We start from the raw sequence: 10,029 nt of genomic DNA on the forward strand, positions 1-10,029 counted from the left end.
GGGACCCCTGGTTTACAGAGTCAGCGTATTGCCCCCAACAATCTCAGTCCTCATTTTATCAACCTTGGAAGGATGGAAGGCCAAATCAACATTGACCTGGTCTGGATCGAACTCCTGGCAGAGGGCAGAGTTAGCCGGCAAGGCTGCATTCTGACCACTGCATCACCATGGCTTTTTAGGAACACCAACATGCATTGAGTAGCTCAGCCATGGTTGTTGAGAACATTTACAGTTGGGGTTGATAATATTCTTATTCTATCACAGCCTCTTTACTTCCAACTTTATTGGGGTCAGCCCACACACCCAGCACCTGGAGCTGTGTTTCTCAACCTTGGCAACTTGAAAATCTGTAGACTTCAGCATCCAGAATTGATGTGAACTTGTCATATTCTGGACAAATAGGACTGCTGGTTTGAAATAGGGGTCAAAGAGGCCATCTGTGTTAAGACTGAACAATCCTCTCTCAACAGAGGGGGAGGGATACGGCACCACCTACCTCCTGTCTACAACCCAGTCCTTTCAGCAGTTCCAAGGAGGTTCCACACCCATTTGCACATGGTTCAGGTGACCATGAGGGTACATATAAACCCCCAAGTGGCCTCAGTGACTCTCGGAGAGCTAATGACCAGATGATTGCAAAGAATATACTGTAAGTTGGACACCTCACTAATGTGGTCAGAAGAATCATCAGGATGAAAGACACAACACCAAACAGGAAAGGCTGAGTTGTGGTAGCCCTAAGGAACAAAGAATTGGAACCAAATTCCCAGACAGTTGTTGACCAATCCAATTAGTTCTGGTGGCATCTGAAGAATAAAACTGTACTGATCTTATTATGCAAGTCCTTCTTCGGTGCTCATAAATTCCTTGTCCTTGGCTTTAGTGGATAACATTAAAAGGCAAAACAACATACGTAATCCTTCCAAGCCTGGCATGCAAAATTGCAGCTGTGTTGTAATTGTTCCTTTTTGTACCAGGGACGCCACTCAGTCAGCCATTTTTATGTGACCATCTAGCCAGAGGCTAGAAGCAAAGGAGCTCTTGAAGCAGAAAGCAGACAATCTTGATCTCTTCAAAATATTTTGCTTGTCCTGGTAGAGTGACGACTGCTTTTTAAAAACCACAGCAGCAGCCTTTGGACAGAGAAGGCAGAAGGCAGAAGAGGCTCTCTGATTTTTAATACATGTCTGGGTACAATCTTTCCTCTGCTGTAGTTAAGCTTGGCAACAGAAATCGGAGGCTAGACAATTCTACAAAGCGTCCTGCGTGTGGTTCAGCCTTATACTCCAACTGTGAGTCAGGTCTCACAGAGATGAGATCTCACTGAAGATGCAACCCCCAAGCAGTTCTGATTGGACCCCCAGATCAGTGATGAGGTGCTAACAACTCCATGTTCCTAAGTCCCCATCTGTAAACTCTAACTTCATTCTCAAGCTGTGTTTGCATAGCCCACAAGAGCCTTGATGCTCTTAGATTGAAAGCTAAAGAGCACTGAGGCAATGAAGCAGGAAGTTACATGGAGAGGTGCCATTAAAGGACGGCCTCCTCAGGAGTAGCCATTACTCTTGAGTAATTTGGCTCCTGCAGTCAGAGCTGGCCAGTGCTAGCAGTTTTGGAATAAAATCTAGGCAGGTCCAGTGGGAAGGACTCAACCGTTTAGAACACTCCTGTGATAGTCCAAATTCAGCTTAATGATGGCAAGTCGTATCTATATCCTTATTTATAGTCAAAGAACAAAGAAACCAAGTCAAGACCATGAATCAAACAACAGAGGAGAAGGAGAGGGAGAAGGAGAGGGAGATAAAATTCAGATCCAGTGCTTCCTAGTGGCAACCACATTTTCAACAGAATTTAGCAGCATTTAATGGAATCGTCAATAGATCAATTCTCTAATAGGTTTTCTCCTCCTTGATCTGAGAATCAGGAATTTGGCATTTCTGTCTGCCCATCTCTCTTAGCTTTTCTGCCTGAATTTAGTTGATTTTGAAATGTTTCAACAGCCCAAAAATGAGGCTTGGATTTTTGAGTTGGCATTTTCTTTAATTTTTCTTTGGAAGGAAAATAAAGCATTGTTGTCTTTTTCCCCGGACGGTCATGTGATGGTGTGGGATAGTAAGAATGAAGCTGAAAAAATTGGGAGGGCTATTTTGGGGAGGGGTCCTCCTCCTCCTCCTCCTCCTCCTCCTCCTCCTCCTCCTCCTCATTTAGCCTACAAAAGTCTTAACTAAATATATTTTCGATTAGTTCAATACGTTTAAAATAAATTTAAGGAGCACATTTATAAAAGCTAAGGGTTTTATAGGGGGTTTACAAAGACCAATAAACCCAAGCAAGCTTTGGGGTTGCCAGTCCCTGTTTTGAGACAACATTGCCTCGAGTAAATCCATCTTCCTTCAGTCTGCCACCCTAACGAAGGGTTAAACTGTGCCTTCTACCATACCCGATTGGCATGATGGTTGATGAGGGATAATGGAAGTTGTAGTACAGCCTGTCAGTACAGCAGGAAATTCCAGGCTTCTAGCCTAGTCTGGGATATCAAAACATTCCAGGAGCCAATCTCTTCGGGAAACTACACGGCCTTGCCTTTGAAGTCCTCAGGAGCTGAGGGAAAGTTCATCTAGAGAACAGCATCAACATGGCTATTTAACTGGGGAGGGGAGCACTTCCAATTCAAACCCCATCAAGTCACAAGGAATCACACAAGGAGCATCCAGTTCCTGAATCCAAGTACACTCTTCCCCCACCCCCCACCCCCCAGGATCACTCAACATCTGCAAAGGGCAGCCATGCAAACCCAAGAAAGAGCTTGACAGCGTGAAGGAAGTTCACATTTATTTACTTTATTAAGAGTATTTACGGACTGCTCCAAATCCATTGGGACAGTGAACAAACAAAGTGAGCATAACAGCAACGGGAAAAGTAGCAAACACTCAAAACCTGATTCTGGTACTCCCAGGTGCAGACAGATGCTACTTTAGATGCTCCAGACCCCCTCCTAGTCTTTGCATCTGAAAAGGTAAAGGAGTCCCTGCGGATTTTACTCCGCTAGGCAATGCCAACTTTTGATATCCGAAGCCTTGATGAATTCCCTTGTTGAAACATTCTCCACCTGATGATCTTCCCAGGTATCAAACCCTGCACAGCAGCAGATCAAGAGGTCGGCTGGAGACAGGGCAACCTGGAGACAGGCCCATTCAGCCCCCTCGGCTTGCAAAATGGGAGATTGCCAAGGCAGGGTGGGACATTTGAGCTGTGCAGGCGAGCTGCTTCTTTCCCTTTCCAGCCTCCTTCAAGCCACCCGCAGCTCCTCCGAGGAAAGAAGACCACGGCAAGCCGCATGGCACGTCCCAGGCAAGGACCGGGCGGGCACTGTGGAATGTTAGTGGCTTATCAGCTGTCAGGAAAAGTCCGAGGAGATGGAGAATGGCTTCTTTCTCGTAGCCTTTGCAGACAGACTGTCTGGCTCGGCAGGTCAAGGGGAGTTTGCAGGAAGGCAGGCAGGGTGGAGCGTTCCCTGCTTTAAAACCCAGCATGGATCAAGAAGGTTAGTTCACACGGAAGTGCTGGAGGAGCAGAAATTGGGGTCCGTGTTTGTGTGTGATGGAAGCAAGGGGGGCATCCTTGTCATCATTTGGTAGAGCACAGTTGGAGAAACGAGAGCAACCTGCAGCTCAAAGGCAAACGAAAAAAGAATTCAGCACAGGACGGTGGAAGTTTGTGTCCCAGTTGAAACTTGTGTAGATAACAACAGAATAAACAGAGTTGGAAGGGACCTTGGAAATCTTCTAGTCCAACCCTCTTCTCAAGCAGGAGACCCTAGACTATTTCAGACAAGTGGTTGTCCAGTATCTTCTTAAAAGCCTCCAGTGTTGGAGCAGCCACAGCTTCTGAGGGCACAGTGTCGTTGCTCAAACGACATAACTTGTGTGAGTTGCACAATGGGATCAGGGGCCACGTGCGGAGTCACTCTGCTCTTTGCTGTCCTGCAGATGCTTGTGGTGTGTTGTGCAAACATATTCCATTTTCCTGCCCAGTGCAAAAGTGTGTTCACTCAAGTCCAAAGTGAGAGGTGATGCAGAATACCATCCTCTTGGTTGTGTATCCACGCACATAGATTTTCTTCCTTTGGGTGACTTGGGATGCCTTCAGTCCCAATTTGCTTTCAGAACAAACCACCAAAACAATGACTTACTTACTGGATTCCAGTGACCGCCCTTGAAAATGTGGGCAGGCCTGCCACAAAACCTGAAATTGATTTCATTTATTCCAAATTAACCTAATTATGTAGAGGCCTTGCAATTATGCCTTAATTTTAAAAAAAAATAAAAAATGCAGCTTTTGAAAGAAAAACTGCCGGGTTATGAGTTGCAACATGGAAAATAAAATAAAATTCCCTATTCTGGGCTGATTCTCGATTCCGTATTCCCCCCTGTTGGGGTGGGGGAATCAAGAAAACATCTCTAGGGGGGGCTGATGAAACAAAAGCCACGCAGGGCATTGTAACGGAGCAATGCAGCTTCCTTCTGAAGCCTGCCCATCTAGGGACCTCAGTATCAGGCTAAAAATGAAAGAGGGGACGAGATACAGCTTGTTATTGTTCTCACACGCTGCCGCCGCTGGGAAGAATAGCCTGGGAGTCTCGTGGGAAAACATTATTTTTCCCACCCCACCTGCGTGAGGCCCATACATAAGCAGACTCCTCCGATGAAGCCAGTCCTGAAACAGGAATGCCAGATAGACTTGAATTCCTTTAGGACGGCTGATAAAAGCCGGCTGGGGAGGGAGAGAGAAACAGTAACGTGATAAAATTCCAGTGAGCAGAATTTCCATTGATTTAAGGCGTTTTGGGGGGGGGGGGAGGAAAGCTGCAAGACAAAACTGCTCGGAGAATTTTGAAAAGTCAAGATGATGGCCGTAGGGGCATCCTCAAAGCCCCACCCCCTTTTTTTGCAAGTCTCACAACTGCTGCTATCCTGACTTCTTTGCTCCCCCCCCCTACCCCATCCCCAGGACACCTCGGTGTTCAACGAAAGGTATCTGACACTATCTGCCTAGATGTGGAGAGCTTTCAAAAATGGAAAGATGAAACAATTAGATGTACTGTTGGGACATTGGTTGTATAAACAGAGGCATAGAATCAAAACCGCTTGAAATACTAGTACTGCTTTATAAAAACTTTGGTAAGGCCACACCTGGAATATTACATCCAGTTCTGGTCACCACATTACAAAAAAGATGTTGGGACTTTGAAAATAAAAAGTGCAGAGAAGAGCAACTAAGATGATTAAAGGCCTGGAGACTAAAACATATGAAGAACCATTGCAGGATTTGGGTTTGGCTAGTCTAGAGAAAAGAAGGAGTAGGAGGGACATGATAGCAGTCTTCCAATATTTGAGGAACTGCCACAAAGAAGGATGGGGGGTCAACTTATTTTCCAGAGCACCTGAAGGCAGGACAAGAAGCAATGGATGGAAACTAATCAAGAAGAGAAGCAACCTGGAATTAAGGAGCGACTTCCTAAACAATTAACCAATGGAACAACATGCCACCAGAAGTTGTGGATGCTTCATCACTGGAGGCTTTCAAGAGGAGACTGGATAGCCACCTGTCTGAAATGGTATAGGGTCTCCTGCTTGAGCAGGGGTTGGACTAGAAGATCTCCAAGGTTCCTTCCAGCTCTATTCTAAATTGAATTGACAAACAGTATGTATGTCACATAGGCTGTACCTGCGTATCCCATTAAACCACAACGGGATTTATTTGGTTGTAGCTGAGCAGATCACATAAATCTTTCTTTCTAGCATGTTGGGGAGAGTTGTTTTAGTCCAGGCTGTTCTGTGGTTTTGAGTTGTGGGGTTTTTTTGCACATATTGTAAGCTGCTGAGAGTCTTTGGAGTGTTGGACAGCCTTAAGAAAACCCAATCACCATCCTCATCTTTCATCCTAGCATCTCAACGATGCTTTAGCTGAATTTGCAGCCCATCCCTTGTGGCTCCATCCATGCATCATGGCTAAGCATGATGCATTAACTGAGTCTGGTGATTCCATGGCACATGAAGCAGGATGTCGGTCTCCTTTTCTTTATTTCTTTGGCTCCTGCAAATCTCATTCATCAGTTATTCTCCCCCTATAGAGTTGCCGTTTCATCTCAGGTGGGAGATTTTGAAAGGCGTCCCAGAAACGGGACCCTTACAGGAAGGAGCACCCGTGGCTCCTTCAGAGGAAAGTGACAGAAGCAAATGGGCCAATGAATCATAAGCTAATGGGTAGGAAGTGAGCACGAATCAGCCTGCTTCAGTGCAAGTGGCAGCTGGACAATAGTGCTTATGACTCATCAAAGATTGTGAAGCACTTAAGTTACTTCTTCTTCAGCTTCAGGGCAAAGAAACAGACCAGAAGCAAATTTTGTTTTTCTCCGTTTGCTTCCGCCAGAAGCTTTACTGTGTTTTGCATTCCTTAGGATGCATTTGCGTGTCATATGCAGTGTCCACAGAGCAGGGGGGGTGGGGGAACGATGGCCCCTTTATGACCTGTGGACTTCAACTCCCAGAATTCCTGAACCAGCATGGCTGAATTCTGGGATTGAAGTCCACAGGTCATAAAGGGGCTATTGTTGCCCATCCCTGCCACAGAGTATGGTTAACGAAGATATTCCACAATGGTCTAAGGTCTCATGCCTTGGTGAAGGGGTTGGACTAGAAGATCTCTAGTCCCTTCCAGCCCTAATATTCCAAGAGAAGATGATGGCCACAATGGTAGGGTTGAATGCCTGCCTGTTTTATGCATCCGGTGTCTTTTTGACTATTCCCTGAAGCCCCTCCCCCACATGACACCTTCAATTAAACTTGGCAGAGACAAGATAGTATAGGGGGTACCTTGCTCAATAGTAGTAACTGTGAGAGGGATCTTGGAGTCCTAGTGGACAATCACTTAAATATGAGCCAGCAGTGTGCTGCAGCTGCCAAAAAGGCCAACACAGTGCTAGGCTGCATTAACAGAGGGATAGAATCAAGATCACGTGAAGTATTAATACCACTTTACAATGCCTTGGTAAGGCCACACTTGGAATACTGCATCCAGTTTTGGTCACCACGATGTAAAAAAGATGTTGAGACTCTAGAAAGAGTACAGAGAAGAGCAACAAAGATGATTAGGGGACTGGAGGCTAAAGCATATAAGGAACGGCTGCTGGAATTGGGTATGTCTAGTTTAACGAAGAGAAGGACGAGGGGGGACATGATAGCAGTGTTCCAGTATCTCAGGGGCTGCCACAAAGAAGAGGGAGTCAACCTATTCTCCAAAGCGCCTGAAGGCAGGAGAAGAAGCAACGGATGGAAACTAATCAAGGAGAGAAGCAACCTAGAACTAAGGAGAAACTTCCTGACAGTTAGAACAATTAACCAGTGGAACAACCTGCCTCCAGAAGTTGTGAATGCTCCAACACTGGAAGTTTTTAAGAAGAAACTGGACAGCCATTTGTCTGAAATGGTATAGGGTTACCTGCCTGAGCAGGGGGTTGGACCTGATGACCTCCAAGGTCCCTTCCAACTTTATTATTGAAAAGTAAGAGAGGGGAGAAGGGAAATAGGGGAGGGCAAATAATGTGACAAGCCTTGTGATGTCATGAGGCAAACTCCACCCTTTTTGAATCTGAATCTTAACGTTGCTCACCTCAACTAATGGGTGGAGCAATGCTCTAATTTCTTCATCCGGATGAAACGGCTAGGTCCCATGGACGCCATCGCTACTGCAGCCACCATTTTACCTACTGGGAGTGGTGTGACTTGTATCACACCAAATCTGAAATGCCTCTCTCCCCCCCCCCCCCGGGATTTCCAAAAAGCATGATTTAGTTCCAGACTTTTGCCAAGATGGCAGAGCCCAATTGCTATAATTATGTAATTATATAGGCTATAATAGTTCCGAAGTGAGAACTGTGTTGTTTGAATTACAAAATAAAAATCACAACGACAGTAAAGAGATACAAGAAACTTGATTGGCTGCCTTCTGGCGGTCACCTGGAGTTTTGTAGTCCAAATGCAGTAGGCTTGGGACTTCTTGGCGGTTTGGATTATATGACCAATGACAAGCCTGGCTAAAAACGATCTGCCAGTTGGGCATAGAAAATGGCTTACATGATCTACAAGAATGCTTTTTAAGGTAGCGTGTCATAAACACCAAGCTAGAAGGTTATACTTAAGTGTTTATACTTAAACATGAGCCAGCAGTAGTTAAATTTGGGGCAGCGGCCAAAAAAGCCAATGAAATCCTTGGTTGCATAAACAGAGGGACAGAATCAAGATCACGAGAAGTGATACTACTGCTTTACAATGTCTTGGTAAGGCCACACTTGGAATACTGCATCTAATTTTGGTCACCACAATAAAAAAAAAAGATGTTGAGACTCTGAAAAGAGTGCAGAGAAGAGAGACAAAGATGATTAGGAGGCTGGAGGCTAAAACATACAAAGAATGGTTACAAGAATTGGGCATGTCTAGTTTAATGAAGAGAAGGACGAGGGGGGACAGGATAGCAGTGTTCCAATATTTGAGGGGCTGCCACAAAGAAGAGGGGGTCAAGCTATTTTCCAAAGCACCAGAAGGCAAGACAAGAAACAATGGATGGAATTAATCAAGGAGAGAAGCAACCCGGAACTAAGGAGAAACTTCCTAACAGTGAGGACAATTAACCAGTGGAACAGCTTTCCTTCAGAAGTTGTAGGGGCGTCATCACTGGAAGTTTTCAAGAAGAGACTGGACAGCCACCTGTTTGAAATGGTGTAGGGTCTCCTTCTGGCGCAGGGGATTGGACTAGAAGACCTCCAAGGTCCCTTCCAACTTTCTTATTCTGTATTCTATTCTATTTGGAAACCATCACAATCTTTTCAAATGCAGGAGTTGATAAACTTCCCATAGGGGAAAAAAAAAAGCTATGAGAGAGTTATTCTGGAAAAAGACAATAAACCAGATTATTTGCTTTTCTATGTCTTGGTTTATGTAGTGTCCTGATAAACCTAGGCCATTCATCACCCACCTCCGTTGCTGTGAGAAATCAGCACCAAGTGGGTAATTTTGAGCTGAAAATGTCAGGAAACCATTAAGTAGCCTGTCCTTATCTCTCCTTCTTTTTCCACTCAGATATCCTGCCCTGTTCTTCCGCCTGCTAAAAACAATGACTTAAGACTTGGTTAATTTAAAGAACTGGCTACATCTGTAAAAATCAGCCTGGGCCTTCAACCTCGCAACAATGTGGGACCCCTTCCTGTTAACGTCTCTAAAGGTTGAAGGCGCAAAAACAATGTTAGACCTTATTTCTCTGAAAATTCTCCAGAGTGCCCACAAAGGAAAGCAAATTATTTCACGTGCATCACAACTTCAGGAAGGAAGGCATTGTGAAAACTGCATTGTTTATTCAACTTTCAAAATTCGGCTTTCTTTTCATGTAGCTCTCCATGGTATTTCTCCTCCTCCTCCTTTCCTTTCCTTTCCTTTCCTTTCCTTTCCTTTCCTTTCCTTTCCTTTCCTTTCCCTTCCTTTTCCTTCCTTTTCTTTCCTTTCCTTTCCTTTTTCATTCATTTACTTCCTTTCCTTTCCTTTTTCATTCATTTACTTCCTTTCCCTTTCTTTCCTTTCCTTTCTTTTCTTTTTCTTTCCTTTCCTTTTTCATTCATGTACTTTCTTTCCTTTCCTTTCCCCTTTCCTTTCCCTTCCTTTCCTTTCCCTTCCTTTCCTTTCCTTTCTTTTCCTTTTTCATTCATGTACTTTCTTTCTTTTCCTTTCCTTTCTCCTTTCCTTTCCTTTCCCTTCCTTTCCTTTCCTTTTTCATTCATTTACTTCCTTTCCTTTCCTTTCCTTTCCTTTCCTTTCCTTTCTTTTCCTTTCCTTTCCTTTTTCATTCATGTACTTTCTTTCTTTTCCTTTCCTTTCCCCTTTCCTTTCCCTTCCTTTCCTTTCCTTTCCTTTTTCATTCATTTACTTCCTTTCCTTTCCTTTCCTTTCCTTTCCTTTCCTTTCTTTTCCTTTCCTTTCC

General features: G+C 44.6%; 1 protein-coding gene across 1 annotated transcript in view; it reads left to right on the forward strand.

The window, feature by feature from the left end:
• LOC107282917 (vascular endothelial growth factor receptor kdr-like) overlaps window positions 1-10,029 on the forward strand; it is a 184,503-nt gene that overhangs the window by 58,741 nt on the left and 115,733 nt on the right. The gene's annotated exons all lie outside the window — the stretch shown is intronic.

The sequence above is a fragment of the Protobothrops mucrosquamatus genome, unplaced genomic scaffold, assembly GCF_001527695.2.
Source record: "Protobothrops mucrosquamatus isolate PMUCROS unplaced genomic scaffold, P.Mucros_1.0 scaffold19, whole genome shotgun sequence".
NCBI classification, from domain to species: Eukaryota; Metazoa; Chordata; class Lepidosauria; order Squamata; family Viperidae; genus Protobothrops; species Protobothrops mucrosquamatus.